Genomic DNA, 17,045 nt, shown 5'->3' with positions numbered 1-17,045 from the left:
TGTAGCATTTCTGCCAGTAGATAGTACATTTTCAATTGCAGTTTCATTTGTGTGCAATTAAAAGTACGTTTTTTTTCGTTGTTCAATCAACATTTTTCTGTTCTTTTTCTTCTTTTTTGCGCCCTTGGCAAAGGGCAACGTCGTTAGTGAAACACACATATCTACCCATCGTCACAGGACGATCTCGAACGAATGGAGAAAGTGGGGGAAAATTGCACACCTCAAAAAAGGTGACAAAAGAACTGCTCTACTGTTTCATGCTACTGGGGATGCGAAATTCCCCGTTGGCGATTCTGATTTCGGTGTACAATAAAAATAAAACACGAGCACACACACACACAGACACATACACGCACGTCAAAAGGGAAATAATTGTGCCCGCGCGCTGTAATTATTCATTTGGTGCAATAATTAAAAATGTTAACAATCGACGAAACTGCAGTCAGACGGAAAATAAATACATTTCGATGGCGCTTCTACGCTTGATGTTTTTTCAGTCTCTCTTTCTCTCTCTCTCTGCCTCTCCTCGTTAAACCATCGTGTTTTCCTCTTTGCTCGGTGCATGATTGCCAACCCCTTACCTGTTCACTCCCTGGGTGCCTTTTTGTTGATGGATGAAAAGCCCGCAACGAGCCAAAACAAAAAAAAAAAGCTGCTCCGAACGGCCAGCCCAATCGAAGCGCGTCATGTGGAAACGTGAAAAATAAAATTTTGACGCCCACAGACCCGAAATGACCACACGTCGGAACGTGTGGCTGGACGCACGAAGGGCAATGGGGTCAACAGCAAAAAAAAATAATAAAAAAATGGGGGAAGTGATGTGAAAATCCAATTTGTGCTGCCCGCCTCGTCAATCCCCCACGGCTCTTATAGGCTCTCTTATGCCACACAGAAAAAAAAAATGCTCCATCCCCATCCTCCACCCAAAATGGCTTCTGCTTGTGGCCAGAAGCGGGGGCCGAAAATTTTGGTGTTTTTTATAGCCATTTTTCGAGAATGCAATTGCAGCATCCTTTGCATCGCCACTAAATGAAATCAAGGGAAACGCACCGGGCGGATGAAGAAAAAAAAGCAAACGCAGCATGAAACCAAGCGGGAGCGAAAAATAGCGTCGAGTGTAATTAAAATTCAATAACTACGAAATTCGGGCGTTGCAAAGGTGTGTGAGCATGTGTGCATAGGATGTGCGCTTTGCCGAAGGAAATGCAATTGCATCGCAACGCTTTGCTCCGGAGTGCTGCTGTTCCATTTTTGGCCAATATAATAACCTTCTCCTGGTAGGGAGGAACAAATAATAAAAGCCAAACGCTCACAAATTGGTAGTTACACAGCCCCGGGGTTGCCTGAAAAACCTTTACGCTGCAAGGAATGAAGCAGTCACCATGGAAACTGTACAAAAGTGAAAGGTTTTATTGAAAATAAAAAAACGCACGGCCAACTGTCGTCGCGATCCTTTTGCACGCAAAATAAGCTGATCGATCTACCGATCGCGCCGATTTGTTAAACATTAATGAAGCGTTTTTCGGTCAATGTTCGATGATTTTTTTCTTTTTTTTTTCTTCCACTCCTCCCTTCCTCTCCAGTACGCAAGCATCCATTGCAAATGATACCATGTGGTCAAAAATGGCCCCCCCCTTTTGTGTCCTCGCAGCCACGGATCAAAAGCGCTGAGTCCGAAAATAATGCATCATACTTGCCAGCAGCTCTGTCAGGACCGCTGGGTGTGATTAATTGTTTTATCGTGCAATCGATCATGAGCTTTTGGCATGTGTGTGTGTTTTTTTTTGTTTCGTTTTCTCTCTGTGCCCTTTGAAAGGTGTCAGGCTTGTTGTGATAAAAAGGAACGCGCGTGGGAACGATTTCAAGGAACGGCAGGTTTTTGTGCACGGTGCAAATGACAACAAAATCCAAGGGGGTAAAATAGTAAAATTGCAAATAAGCAGTGGTGAAGCTGTACGTTTTTTTGTTGTACGAATCGATTCCCACGCTTCGAGTGCACTGAAAACTGTACAGCACCTTGACATTTGACAATTCAACGCGTAATGGAGGCGCCTGGTACGTTGAGATTTCAATGTTCATAAAATCACTTTACAAAAATTAAAGTAAGAGTGTGTGTGCTGTAAAAATGTACAAGTTAAAAAAATTAACTTCAATGATCAATAATAATCATGTCTAAGTTTAAATCTTCAGTTTGAGCTAAAACTATTGCTGGCAAGTCGAAGTAAAGACAAATAATTGGCAGGTAAAGGCCCAAAGCACGGGCTTGCATAACCAATGCAAGATTAAGCTCAAGCATTTGTAAAGAATAATAACTGTATAAAAAACAAATACAGTCATGGCGGAATGTCCCGTTGAGAAATAAATAAGTAAATAAATAAATACACAAAAATACGTAAATACATAAATGAAAAATCCATCATATATAACTTACACTTACTATGTCCAAAATGGCTATGTAAAGAATCACATGTCGTTTTATACGTGTTAAAATATATCAAATACCGCATTACAACTGTCGTAAATTTTGGCCAAATATAAAAGATTTAAACAGAGAACACAGCTGAAAGGCCTTTACAAATTACATCCTACTGGAGAAAAAAAGTTAGCTAAGATGATAAATCGATTGTGCGAAATCTATTGAAAGGCATCGAAGTTATGTCGTTGCTTTCATCTGTACATTATCTTTTCATTATTATTGTTTTTTTTTTTTCAATTAAATGTCCATAGGATACATTTCATTTGAGGCCGAAATCTTTTCGTATGTCAAAAATTGATTGTTTTACAGACTTTACTAAGTGATCAGATTTTACAGAAAGCAGGTCCTCCTGTACTTTAAATATGTTTTTTTTTAACTTACAACTATGAATGGTATCTAAACCATTAAATGATTAATTCAAAAAGAGGAAGCGGAAGCGTACAGTTTAGCTACAATTGTGAAAAATTCTCTTTGTTAATTTCATACAATACATACATTTCTTTACAACAATGGAAAGGAAAACGTCGGTATTAAATTTAAATTAATAATGCTACTTTATTCAAAGAGAAAAGATTGCAAGATAGATACGACAATGCTCACTTACAAACTTCTACTGAAAAAGAAAACAATCCTTTTCAACCTAACAAATACACGCTCACCCATAAACACACTTCTTTTCTAAATATATGTGATGCATTTTCCGATGTGCACATGCAGCGTGTAAACAACAAATCGCACAAAAAGAGTGTCCCTCCCCAGCTCAATGATGCACAAAGTGCACACAAAGCTCCAACGGCACAAACAAAAAAAAAAAAAACAAACTATAAACAAGCTTCACTTTCCCGCCACGGTCAGCATAAAACAGAGGTGACAGAGGCGCAGCATGAAAGTGCATCGTTTGTTTTCGGTAAAAAACGGAGAGTGCATCGTTGAGGGGGGGGAACCAGCGCACAAACACAGCCGGGCAGCAGTGGATAGTGGTTGGGCAAAACCATTCTCTTCCGCTTCCCAGCGTGCGGTAGCGTCCCATATCTTACCGTTCGAGACGCAAAAGCACAACACGCCAACAAGCGTGCTCTCGTCCCGTCCTCTCGTTTTGGTTCACGCTACACGCAGCGAACTCGGAAAAACACCCCGACGAAGGTGAAAGACGTCGCGCCGTCAGCTGTTGTTCGAGCGGGCCCCCCAAAACCCGCACCCCTGGCGCGCAGTGTCTCGCCGCGAAATAGCACGTGGTGTGTACGGCACGCCGTTTGATTCCGGCCGGGAGGAAGGCGCCCGGTGGAGAATTAGTATAGATGCCTTTCATGCCCCCACCCCGCTTCCACAAGGAAACAAAGGGCGGGAAGACATCAGATTGTGTAGCGGCTGTGATGAGCAACGCGAACGGGGAGAAAACTTTGCCATAAATCGTTAGCAGCGAGAGCCCGAGCGGAGCAGCAATGGGCAACACAAAACACAGGAGTCGATATGGAAAATTGGACTCATCGTACAAAACAAACACACACACACATACACACATACGTACACGGGGAAAACACGAGGACAGCTTTTAGTTCCGCACGAAGTTTAGCAAAACACGTTGTCCAAGATCAGTGTTTTTCATCGACTTTCAAGCGATACACACGCGCCTGTGCGAGAGCAGAAGGCAAAAGAGTGACCAGACGAAGGAAAGAGAGAGAGAGAGACTGTATTAGTAAGAAAATGATGTGCGGGGAAGAAAAGGAACAAGAGTTCCACTTCCTCCGTTGGAATCGGCTCGGAAAAGCGAGAGCAGTCGCCTGAGCGTGCGAGAGAAACCCTGAGGATGGAGGGAACCAAAAACGTTGAGCCCCGTGAGCACCGAGCTCGAAAGTGTCTGTGTGTGTGTGTGTTTTTGTAAGAAAATTATTGAGACGGCCCCAAGATAAACATTGCCGGTGAGATCGCGAGCGAGCGAGCGTATTGCACACATGGAAATATGGCGAGCACTCAGAGAGGAAAAATGGTAAAGTTTTGCAGGGGAAACACACCGAGCTGGGCGCGAGTAGTAGGGGGGGGGGGGGGGGAGGTTTTTGTGGCTGAAAGAAAACAAGCTGCAGACGTTCGATTCGAAGGCAAAAACCGGCAAACGAAGGAAAGTTAATGTGTGCTAGTAGGGAGAGAGTTTGTTGTTTTGATATCGGGTCACACACGTGCTAATCGGCGTGTTTAAAGTTGGCAGAGCAATTATATGCACAGCAGCAATGTGCATGTGTATGCGTTGCTCGGAAGGCACATGTTCCTTTGGGGTCGTTTGCATTTGCAGTTTGGGTAAGAACATTTGAATCTTTGTTTTTTTTTTTCTTTTTGATTTTTAGGATTGAATGTTTGCAGTCGTTTGTGTGTATATCTAATAGTTTACATCGTTACACGTTTTTAGAAATAGCATAAGCAGCTTTGGCAAAGTACCGACATACTATAGCCTTTACAGGATTTCTTAGGGTTTTTGGTTGATTCCCGAGTTTTCTTGTTAGCAGCCCATCGTTTTTTGGTTTATTGCAAAGATTTATTTATTTATTTATTTATTTTTTTTATTCACTTTTTGGCCCAAATTGGAGCAAAGCTCACTTGGTTGAGACATGTTACATTTTTTAAAAATTCATTCTACCCTATCTTTATCGCTATCGGGTTGTGACGTCACTAAAATTAAAAATAAAAAGCAATTATTAAGCGTAAACCAGAGCATTTTGGTTCAATTGTATTGATGTCCAATCGGACGATACCAATCAATTGTGGGAATAAGCCTAAAATATAAGGAACAATGAATAAATCATGAGGAAAACCCTAAAAAACCAATAAATGGTTGGAAACCCTGCAATGAGCAATATTTTCTCATTACTGAATAAAAAAGACTTTAGGTCTTTATGTGGATGACCCATACACCAATACTGATTGATCGCAATTATTATTTTAATTATATTTTAACCCCTAATATGTCTAGATTAAATGATCACCTTCTTCTTCTTCTTCTTTTTCTTCTTTTTTTTCTTCTTCTTCTTCTTCTTCTTCTTCTTCTTCTTCTTCTTCTTTGGCACAACAACCGTTGATGGTAAAAAGTTGTGGTCTGTCTGTACCATTCTAATTGGATCGACTTTCAGTGTCTTACTGGATACCCATAAGCAAGATAATCAGTTCTACGTAGGATCGAGGCACTCAGTCCATTCGGGGTTTGAACCCATGACGGGCATGTTGTCGAGTCGTACGAGTTGACGACTGCACCACGAGACCGTCTCGATCAAATGAGCTAAAGAGCGATAAACAACAAACTACACAGCAGCACTGTGGGATCAGCTCAGAATCTTCACGTTAATAACATTGAATTAACAAGTTGAGATTGGGGGTTTTGCATCAATTTTAATAACACTCCAACCAATCGAATGCTTAATTATTTCACCAAATCAAAGCCATTAAATCAACATGTTCATTAAAATTGCTTTCGTGTCGTGCTCATACACACACAATCTTGAATCAAACCAGTCGGCGGTGTTAATGGCGTTTGACGTAAAGGGGTGCATCAAACGCGGGTAAAACTCAATAGTTAATAAGCGTATGTAAAAAAAAAACATGGTGTTGTAAAACATTTCAATTACGTGTCGTGGGGGGGAATTGGAGGCTTTGCGCCGTATAGCCAGACTTACCGTTTCACGTTATTATCGGTAGCATTTATTTATCGTCATCTGCAACGAAACGAAAATAGTGAGGAAAACATTAAACACATTAACTAGTAGCAAACACACACACACACATACATACATGCACATACAGGGCAAAAGGGGGGAAGGATGGGGAGCACATAGAGTTAAAGGTTAAAATTACTTTGATCAGATTTTGCTTTTGCAGCAGCTGCTTTTACATAAAACCTGGAAGGGTACGCTTTGGTTTTGTTCCTCCATAAAAGCATATTATATATCGGACGCAACACACTCTCATCGATACCGTGAGTGAACCGTTTGCTTCGGTAACTCATTGATAGATCACATAGTTGGACTTTTGTTTTTTGGGCCCAGAGTTCTCCCCAAAAAATGCCAACGTTTTTTTTCGCCAATTTCCCGCGCGAGGCGGGCTCGGTAAAGGATGGGACCGAGAGCAGGTTGCATTTTTTCGTCCTTGCCATGCGCAACGTTCCGTTGCTTGTCCGCGCGTCCGAAGGTCTGGGACACGCGGGAATGTGTTGAGGATGACAGCCACCAAACGGGGCGATAAAACTGTACCCACAAGAGTGACAGAGATGGAGAGAGTGGTATGATTTTTTATCTCACAAATTTTTATGTTGCATATATTGGGGGAAAAAAAACGAAACGGAGCGCGCATTCTTTTTTATTCTACTAAATCGACGCGATTTTTCCCCTAGCCTAGGTACTAACACACTGACAGACAGAAATGGAGGAAATAGCTCCTTCCGCCCGCTTCTCCTCAGAGCCACGAAAAAATGGTAAAATAAAACTGCAATGTTGTTTTTGGCGTGTTCGCGAACCGTTGCCGTGGTACCGCGCGGTGGAAAACAGCTATGCTGTATAGAGAGAAACAAAAAAAAAAAGTCCTTCAACAAAGGTGCATCCAGTCGTTCTCTCTCGCTCTCTGTAGCTCAAGGTCTGACTCTCTGGAAATTTTTCTTTTCAAAATTTAGCAAATTTCCCGTTCCATTCTCGGAGTTTTCCTTTTTTTGGGAAACTTCTGCCATGGGAGGAGAAAAGAAACCGTCGCACCTGGCCTGGCAGCTTCACAAGGAAATGGTTCACCCGAAGCATTGACCTTCTTTTATTCGTGGGCAAACTCGTGGCCAAAACACGAACCAAACATCAAACCATTTTGAAGTAATTTTAAAAATTCTCAATTCTTGACAGTTCAAACCTTTGTCTACTCCGCAAGTTAAAGCACAAACTGATCACCAAGAAGGAGCTTCTCGAACCAATTTTCACCACACACCGAATTGAGTTTTTCCGAAAAAAATTCAATGTCAGCGTGTGTCTGCGTCTGTGTGTGAACTAGGGGAGGGGATGAGAGAGTGAGAGAAGAGAAAAAAAAAACATGCCAGAGAGCATGGAGCTGTGAGCGCGAAAAAATTTCCTCCAAACACATCTACATTGAAGCATGGACGGAAAAGGGAGAGAGAGAGAGAAAAAAAATCTGTAATGTGATGAATCCAAATGGACATTGCCGTACGGGAAAGGTGGTGGTGGTGGAGGTGACGATGGTGATCGACCCTGGTGAGCTCGAAACATTTTTCCAAATATGGTAGCTGTCTTTTATTTTTATTTTTGGGTAAGTTTTCAAAACTCCAATAGATAAAGAAGATGCTTTTCTAGTTGGATTTGCAAAGAGAAAATTGCTGACACATACACACGCACGTTTAGTTTTTCTGTCCATTACTGTCAATGATTAAAATATATTCTTTAAAAAAATATTCTCAATCAACAAAAAAAATCCTCATTCTGCGTGTAAGTGTAAGTGTGCGATGGAAAAAAAAGAATTCACTCACACCAACATCTGTGTTTTTTTTTTTGGTTTCAAACATGAGAGAAAGAGAAAAAGAGCCATGCTCCACACGCAATGGAAAATTTCCAAAAAAGAAAAAAAACTGCATCCACAATATTATATTTCACAAATTTTCCTGCATTTTCCATTACCATTGGGTGGAGAAGGCGAGGTCAGCAAAAAAAAAGGGCGAAAAAAGGGCCCAAAATCCAGCTTGTACATAAATCGATGACCGGCCGCGATCCGAAAGCACCACCACAGTGGGCCGCGACTTTTCCGATAAAATTTTCCACCGTTAGCATGTGTGTGTGTGCGTGTGTGTCGAGTATTTTTCCCAGTCCAGGCCGAAAAGAGATAAAAATATGGTGTGCAATTTTTTCGCATTAATTTTTTCGCACATTCAAATGCGTCGAAGCACAAATAACGGCCAGCGAGCGGCAGCACCCACACCAGCAGATCGCTCCATTATGTTGAGTATATGCGAAAGGGCCCGAATGCGGCGTGGAGGTGGAGGATATGCTTGTGACGAGACCGGGGTAGGCCTCTGTACTGGCTGACAGTTTTCATTTAATCGTCTGTCCAGACTAATAGACGGTAAAGCAGCTCTTATTTGAATCGGTCGAAAAATTTGCTTGCATTGGGGAGGGGAGAAAAAGGGGGAGGTGTAGCTGGGCGGGGGATTTTTTTTTTGCTGCCCAACCTATATAAAACTTTTCATATGTTTCAACGCTGGATTTGATCAGGTTCTCTTTTTGCTCTCGGTGATTGTGTGTGTGTGTGTCGCTTTTTTTTCGTTTTTCACTCTCAGTCTCTCTCATTTTTTTCCACCCCCTTTTTTATATTTTCGGTTAAATCCATCCGCCGTCGCTCACACAACCACAAACCAGACATCGGAGGGCCGGTCGCACACACCACGACCACGACGACGCTAGCTAGGTGCATTTTATTGCTCCAACATCCTTCATCTCCACCCCCCGCTGAACTCTGTCTCGTCCTCCTTTTTCGCCGGGAGGCCGGGGGGAGGGGGGGAGACCGAGCCGGGCAAACTGGTTTCCACAACCTACGCACTCGGAAAACTCTGTAAAAGGCCCTTTTTTCCCGATGGAGACTGGGAGGGTTTGCCGATTCTCCCTTTCTCGCACACGCACTCACGTTGGTAAAATGTCCGTGTGTGTGGGAGTGGGGTTTGCTCCCATGTTCACCTTCTTCCCCCCCCCCCCCCCCCCTTCTGTTTTTTTTTTCTTTGCTCCCTTTATTTTATTAGCCCTAGCAATGGTTGGGTGTGGTAGGGCGCTTTTTTTCTGTGGCTGATTTTTTGTGACTTCTTCTTTTTTTTGGTTTTATCTCTCTCTCTCTCCTACTTTTGTGCGAAAATACAAATATAATTCCAACTGCCGAGCCGATCTGGGCTCCTGGTCCCGTTTTGCGTGGATTAGTTTCTTTAACAATTTGCTTAATAAAAATTGTTGCCACAAAATAAAGGAATGCTTTTCGTTAGCGAACGGTGACGGCCTCACTGGCAAAGGGGATGTGTGTTCTATCTCAAGGACAAGCGTGTTACCACCCATTCCCGGTGGAGCAGAGGGACACAAACCTGTTAGACAAACAGTCCTCGGCTGCTACTTGGTCGAAAAAGTGGCTTTACTTTTAAGAAACTAAAAAAAAGACAAGAAAGGTTTCGTACATTATCATTGCAGTTTAGTGGCCGGGGGTCGGGTCCTAGCGCTGCTTCAATTTCCAATTTTTTCTCACACACCCCAGGGTGCACGTGAGCAGTGGAGACGGTAAAGTGGGTACGTTTTTTTTCTTCTTCTTCTTCTCATTCACCGCTCCTTCAGTGAGAGAGCGAGGGAGAGTTCATAAAATTTTCGAACTAAATTCGTGTCATAAAATCAACTAACTTGTGATGGTGGTGAATTCGCGCTGCTGTAAAGTTTAGGCTCGGAAGCAGTAGGGCAGGGTGGCCTAAACCCCAGCCCAGGCTTTAGCCTGTTCTGGGATGGTTGGTTGGCCTTTTTTTTCCTTCCATCCTAAATTCAGCCGCACTGAAAACTGACAAACCGGCAAGCGCGTGACCTTGTGCTTTACGGGCGTGTGAGGTGAGGTCCGTTAGACGCTCCACACTTGATTTGAGACAGGAGATGGAAGCGTGTACGTTCAACGCTCGAGAATAACCTATTGGACATCTTTATTTTACTTATTTATTTGTAATCATGTAAATTATCTGAAAATAAATATAGAATTCAAATCCAAATTTGATAATTTTATCAACTTATGGAAAATCAAGTAACATTTCCAAAGTAATTATGAACGCAACATGTATGTTATATTGCTACATGTTTTACAAATAATTTATGACCTGAACATTATTTATTCGTTGTATGGTAGCAAACAAAGCCACTTGCACTATCATTCTCAAACCTCAAACGTTCTAAAACGTGATACTCTTCGGTAAATATGTACAAAATGTCATACAATATTATTATACATTTATTAATTAAAATATAAACATGAAGCCGGTCTCGTAGCACAGTCGTCAACTCGTACGACTTAACAACATGCTCGTCATGGGTTCAATCCCCAAATAGACCGCGCCCCCATACGTAGGACTGACTATCCTGCTATGGGGGGTATCAATTAGTCACTGAAAGCCAAGCCCACAAGTGGGTACAGGCAGGCCTTGACCGACATCGGTTGTTGAGCCAAAGAAGAAGAAGAAGAATAAACATGAATATGAACTATGACCTATTTGATAAAAATATCAACTTTTCCATTGACACCACTAACCCTAACTTTAACCTTTACCTTAAAAATTTATTCAAATGAGAATAAACCAATTAGAAATTACTTAAAATACAGTTGGTGCATGTTGAATAATTAAAAAAAACAAAAACAATTAAACAAGGTCTTTCTACAAAAAAGTAACTACATTAATGAAAAACAGCTTAGAAGTAACGCATTAATAGAAGAATTGTATGGAAAAGAAGACAAAATTGACAATGGCAATGTAAGAATAAATAACTATAGAACACTTCTTCTTGATAAGAAACGAATCAATACAAAGTGGACAGACAACACAACAAACAGAATATAGAAATCATAGAAATCATATTATGAAAAAATCAACAGCAAAGTTAATAGTTAAAAGGTATTTGTTGTTTCAGAAGGTAATGAAACGCAAATAAAGTAAGTAAAACAGTTGAAGAAAATTAAACAAAATCATTAAAAAGTGTACTTCAAGCAAATGATACTTGGAAAAGGGAAAAATGAACCGAAATCTAGAAATACTAAATCAATGTGAATAAAATTTACTAAACTTTCGAGTTTTCTTCATAACAAATTCGAGTAATTAAGGAAATAGATCACTGGAACAGGCAAGAAATGTAATAAAAACAGTATAATACGCTCATTCATTTAAAGAATAAAAAGGAATAAAGAATAATAATAAAATCAGAATTAATTGTTAAACAATAATAATTAAAGGAAATGATAGTAATTAGTCTAACAAAATGCGTAACACCAAATAGGGTGAATTATGGAAAATATCAAATAAAATACGCAAAACAGATTAAAAATACATATTCGCAATACTAAATTCGAACTTGAAACTGAATAATTAAAAATAATCTCAATATAAAATTCTCGACCACCCACAAACCGCCTTCAGTTCGTATGTATGTGTGTGCTTGGCTGGACCTGCTCTTTTTATTTCAACTATTTTTCAGCATTATTCAATACGCCTCTTGCTGTACGCATCAAACAGCACGTTCTGTCCCCTTCATCCCGAACAACAAAATACCCTGTGCACGCGTGTATGTATACATATTTACGCGCGCTTTCGCGCTTATTTCCCCGCGCAGCAGGAAAATGTGTCCTGCCGCTCCCAGAGCCCGGGCCAGGTGCAGGAGGACATCGTTGGGACATTATTATGTGAAATCCTTTCGCTTGCTGTTATTCAGTGCGCACTTTTTCTCTCACTCGCTTGCACACTGTCTCTCTCTCTTTCTATCTCTCTCGCTCATTCGTGTTGTGCCTGTATAGTTAATCCTTTCGATTGAACGGGGGACTGGGGGAGTGATTGTCCTGTATATCCAACGATATCGTCTCACCACCCACCGGTCAGCGTCCTTCTCACACACACACACTCCCGAGTAACTGATTTAAGCGCTGATGAGGATGATTTCCCCCAGCAAAACTCATGCTTCTTCCCTCGCGCGTTTCCAAAAATGTCCCGCCATAGAGTTGCATGCATGGGATGTGCCAAACAAACCGCGATTCCCCTGCTCGCACTCGCGCCCAGTGGCAGGTCTCATTAGTATGCTTAATTGGATCGAAGCAAAAAGGTTGAGGAGAAGGAGAGGGAAAGTACATAGTGCAGGACGATGCAGTGAGAGCAGTGGGAGAGTGCCGAGCATCACGCACGGGGCACTTTATTTAAAATTTCGTTTTAAATTATAATGATGTCCATCATCAAACGCGACCCACCACAATTGCGTCGCTGACCACCGTACCGTGGTCCCCTTTCGCCTACATTTTTTTCAGGCTTATCGCAATCCACGCGCAAAGAGAAAGGGAGAGAGAGAGAGAAAAGCGAACAGAAAACGGATTTTTCATTATAAAACAGAGGAAAAACGCCAGAGAATCGAACACAACAGTATTGGTGTTGGGGGTGGGAGGTGCCCGCGCACTAGCGACCAAACATGAAGGGGATAAATTCGCGAAATGCGTTCGCGTATGTATGTGCCGCGTCCGTTGCCCAACGCACCGTCCCGGGCCCAACCACCAAAACCACCGCGATTTGTCCATCGAATTGCTGACCGGGACCGCGGGACCTTAGTGCGCAACGAAAAATCGGATCGTAAATGAAAAAATAGGGCTCCCCGGTCAAGCCACCCCTAACCTGATGCTGCGTTATCCTCATGTCGCACTTTTTTTTTTTGTTAAATTGTGTTTCACCTTCCTGCGTACTCGCTACGTGCGGCACATATATGCTGGGCCCTATTCGCGCTGGACAGACTCGACCACTGACTACTGCTACTGGTGGATGTGTTGGTGTGTGTGTGTGTGGGTACGGGGAAAACTCGAACGAGGGGTGTTAAATTTTTAAACCACCCTTCTTCTCATCCCGAGTACTAAACGGGTGTGGAGTGAAAAATATCGATTTGGGAGTTCTGTTTCGGTTTTGTATTAAATGGAAAAAAGGGCACACACAGGCAACTCGCCAGTGCCTCCAACTCGTTCGATCGGAGTGTTTTTGCTTCGCTTGCATGATTGCATTTACTATTGGTTTGCGTAGCCGGGCGGAGGCGTAGGTCAAAAGGTTGTACCGGCGGCCCGGCCCAGCAGAACAGTGCGAGCGAGGAACGGCCCAAACGGTGCCGAACATAAAAAACAAAGTTCGATCACGGTGAATTGTACATATTGGAAATAATCAAATGAGAAAATTGGATGGTTTTTCCGGGCACTGTAGGCGTTTGCCAAGGGTTCGAAATTTCGTTTCGCTTCTTTATGTACAAATAGAAGCGAAAAATACTACCAGCATTACCCTTTTGGGTTTTTTTTGTACTTCAAACGTTCAAGCATTATTAGGAACTTTTTTAAAACAAATATGTTTTTGTTTCTCTCATTAAACATTCAAATAAGAAGCCTCCATCAACGTTGAATATGTGGGAGGCCGATGGTTCACTGTGTAGACGCATTGGCATCTGACAGGGTTCAATTCCCATCCGCGAGCATACTTGCTGAATTCACATGAATATTAGTGGTTTGTGCTCTCTGAAGCGCACTCACGACTGTGATCCAATCCCGACCATTGTTAGTCCTATTTCGACTCCAGCAAAATCGGAATCACTAGTTCCGCTCGAAGTCGTCCGGAGTCGCCTAGAGTCGCCCGGAGCCGCCTAGAGTCGCCTGGAGTAGACCGAAGTTGTCTGGAGTCGTCCAGAATCGTCCGCAGTCGAGATCCTCCCAAGTCATCCGGAATCGTCCAGAATCTTCCGGAGTCAGAGTCATCCGGAGTTGGCAGGAGATGGCCGGTGCAATGTTTTTGTATTCAGGCTTTTATTTTTCGACTCCGATTCTGGATAACTCTGGACAACTCCAACTCCGGACGACTCAGACTCCACCCGAATCCAACGGACTCCGAACAACTCTGGACGATTTCGGACGACTCTGGATTACTCTGAACGACTCCAACTCCGGGTGACTGAAGATTCCGGATGACTTCAGACTGCGGGCGATTCCGGACTTGCGACTTCAGGCGACTCCAGACACCTCCGTACGATTCCGGATGACTCTGGACGATTCCGGACGTCTTCAGACGACTCAAGATGACTCCGGTCGACTCCGGATGACTTCGACTCCAGACAACTCCGGATGTTTCTAGAGGACTTCAAACCATTCCTAACGACTCTAGAGAATGCTGTGTGGACGAAGCCGGTTCAGAAATTTTCGGGGTAAGATCGGAGTCGAATCCGAATTATTGCCAACTTTACCCATCACTAATTCATAGTACTTATTAATATAGTAAATTAAATATAAGTCAGATATGCCTACAATGGTCTATGCAAAGAAGAAGAAAAGGAAAGAGAACAGATAGAAGAAGATGATACAAAACAGTCTAGGTTATGTTCTAGGTGTAGTTCTCGAGTTAAGACACGTAACTCTTACCCAAAAGAATAAAATAATTAATCATTGTCACATCTTGAAATAGTGTTCTTCGTTCACACTTTTCAAACTATTTTCTTTAATTGAGAGTAGCCAAATGGTAAAGATATTTCTTATTGGTGTGATATGAAGACACATTTCACATTCTGATCGGAAAAAACAAAAAGTTTAAATACAAAATTATACTAAAACAACTGATACTACACTGCTAGGTCGTGGGACAACACATGACAGAAGGTTTAAATTAATACATTACTTTACTTTTGCTCCCTCCCATTGCCCTGCTACCGTAGTTCACTCAAGAGCACATTTTATATTTACGAACGGCCTCAAAATGAGAATTAAACCCGTAGAAACAGAACAACAAAAACCAAAAGACAACATTATCGAAGACGCGATTTTCCTTTCACCCTTGTACGACGAAAGGTTGCACTTTCAGTTTCTTTGTTGTGCGTCGTCGGAAAAACGGGGGGGAAAACCCGTGCATTTCTCACTGTCTCGTGCCTCGTGAAGGAAATGTGGGATGTGGATGACCAAACAAAGATAAATACGAACGTGAATGATCTACACCGGGAGCGGCTGGTTGTCGCACATCCACGCGTATAAAACCATGTGAACTGCAGATGCAGGCACAGGCACACATTTCCTATTGCAGCAGCCGACATGCTGCGTAGTTGTTTTTGTCGGTAGTTCGTTTTTTTTTGTTCGTACGACTCTGTCTTTCTTGCAAATGATTTCCTTCAAATGACGAAGTATATCGTCCGCTTGCTTGTCCCCTTTGTTCGAGCCAGCCTGGTTTACAGATTTATTATTTTGATTTTTGTACTTTGCATCAAATCACGAACAAAGAAAGCAGTCAAAGATGGCTGGCTGGTGGTAAACAGTGCTGTGTTTGTTTTGTAAACAGCAACACACTTTTCATATTAAAGAATATTTATAAATAAATGCATTTACTTTAAGAATAAAGGAGATTCATTATGTTCCATTATCCGACTAATTATGTTCTCAGTTGCCTCGCATAAAGTGAGTACAATATTCATTATACGTATGAAATGCATTTTTGTCTAAAAGATCCCAACCAAAAAGCAAAAATCGATCGAATATTAACACATAAAAGATAAAAGTACAGAAAAAAACCAATGCATCGATCGAATTGAGTGTGCACAAACAGATAGTGGTGCACATCGGAAAACATAAATGCAAAATTGGCTCTTTATGCTGTGTGCTTCAGCTTACACACAGCAAAAAAAAGGCTGGATGGGAGAGAAAACAGCTACCGAATAAAAATTGAGTTGGGTTCATTATAAAATCCCACCCAAACATATAATAAGTGCAGCGAAGAACGAAAAAAGTAGCTACTTCATTTTATGTGCAGTCAGTGCCGGTTATGGAGTACATTTCGGCTGCCTTTATGTGTATGTATGTTTACACGGGTTTGTCCGTTTCCGCTTTCAGCGCCTTTTTGTTGGGTGGATTTTTTTTTAAATTTCCAACACTAATTTACATACGAAACGAAGTGTGGCTGTGGGTGTGAGAGGTGAAGCGTCCAACCGAAACAAGGACCACAGTTTCCATTAAGCTGGTGATTTTTCCCCGAACCCCCACCAAAATGCTCACCTCAAGTCCTTTTCCATTTTGCTTCCGTATTAATCGAGCAGAGAAAGAGAGAAAGCAAATTATTTTTTGGGATAAAAAGGACGCAAATTCTTTAATTTCTGCTTATCACCCGGACACAACGGACCAGTGGACCCTCCCCCCTCCCCTCCCCAAAAACGATGTACTTTCCAACCCCTCTACCAGACAATGCTGTTGTGTGGTGCATAGAGTTTTTCAATTAAACATTAAAATGCACAATGCACATCATTATCGCACGCAATCATACGTAGCCTGTTCCTGCGTGACACCGCCTTGTTTGTACAGAATGTGTGTGCGTGTGTATGTATGTGGTGGAAGCAAGGACCAAACAGTGCAGGCTACTGATGTGCATTATTGCATCCAGCGGTAGCATCTCGCGCTCTCTCACTTTACGCATTTTAAAACCCCGCACCCTGCATGGTTGTACATACATATGCACAAAGTACATAAGTGCCTGTGCGACACAGGGCAGCGTTTTGGGTGCACGTGAACGCATAACGCATAATCGTGGGCAAATGCAATAATAAGGGTGAGCCGGGTTGAGCCATGTGTGCGCTGGGCGTCCGGTGCGGGTTGATGGACACTGATTAAAGTCGTTTTCCTTTTTTTGGTGCATGTGTGACGTTTGCTTCACTTATCTAGCTTCCGATGTGCAGCCTTCGGAACTCGCTCCCCCTCTCCCCCCCCCCCCCCACTCTCCCTGTCAGGGCTGTTAAGGTTGGAAGGATCTGCAGCACTGACGCATTGTGTGCATTTCTCGATAACGCATCCC

The 17,045-nt window shown here is 42.3% G+C and overlaps 1 protein-coding gene across 3 annotated transcripts in view; it reads right to left on the bottom strand.

Moving 5' to 3' along the window:
- Positions 1-17,045, bottom strand: part of LOC1271212 (zinc finger protein 316) — a 52,928-nt gene that overhangs the window by 21,056 nt on the left and 14,827 nt on the right. For all 3 annotated transcript variants that reach the window (XM_061661166.1, XM_061661165.1, XM_061661167.1), the window contains exon 3: positions 6,136-6,174. The gene's annotated coding sequence lies outside the window, so the exon portion shown is untranslated. The remainder of the gene's footprint in view (positions 1-6,135; positions 6,175-17,045) is intronic.

This window comes from Anopheles gambiae, chromosome 3 (assembly GCF_943734735.2).
Source record: "Anopheles gambiae chromosome 3, idAnoGambNW_F1_1, whole genome shotgun sequence".
Taxonomy (NCBI): Eukaryota; Metazoa; Arthropoda; class Insecta; order Diptera; family Culicidae; genus Anopheles; species Anopheles gambiae.
The sequence above is the reverse complement of the archived record's forward strand: the minus strand, read 5'-3'. Positions and strand labels throughout refer to the sequence as shown.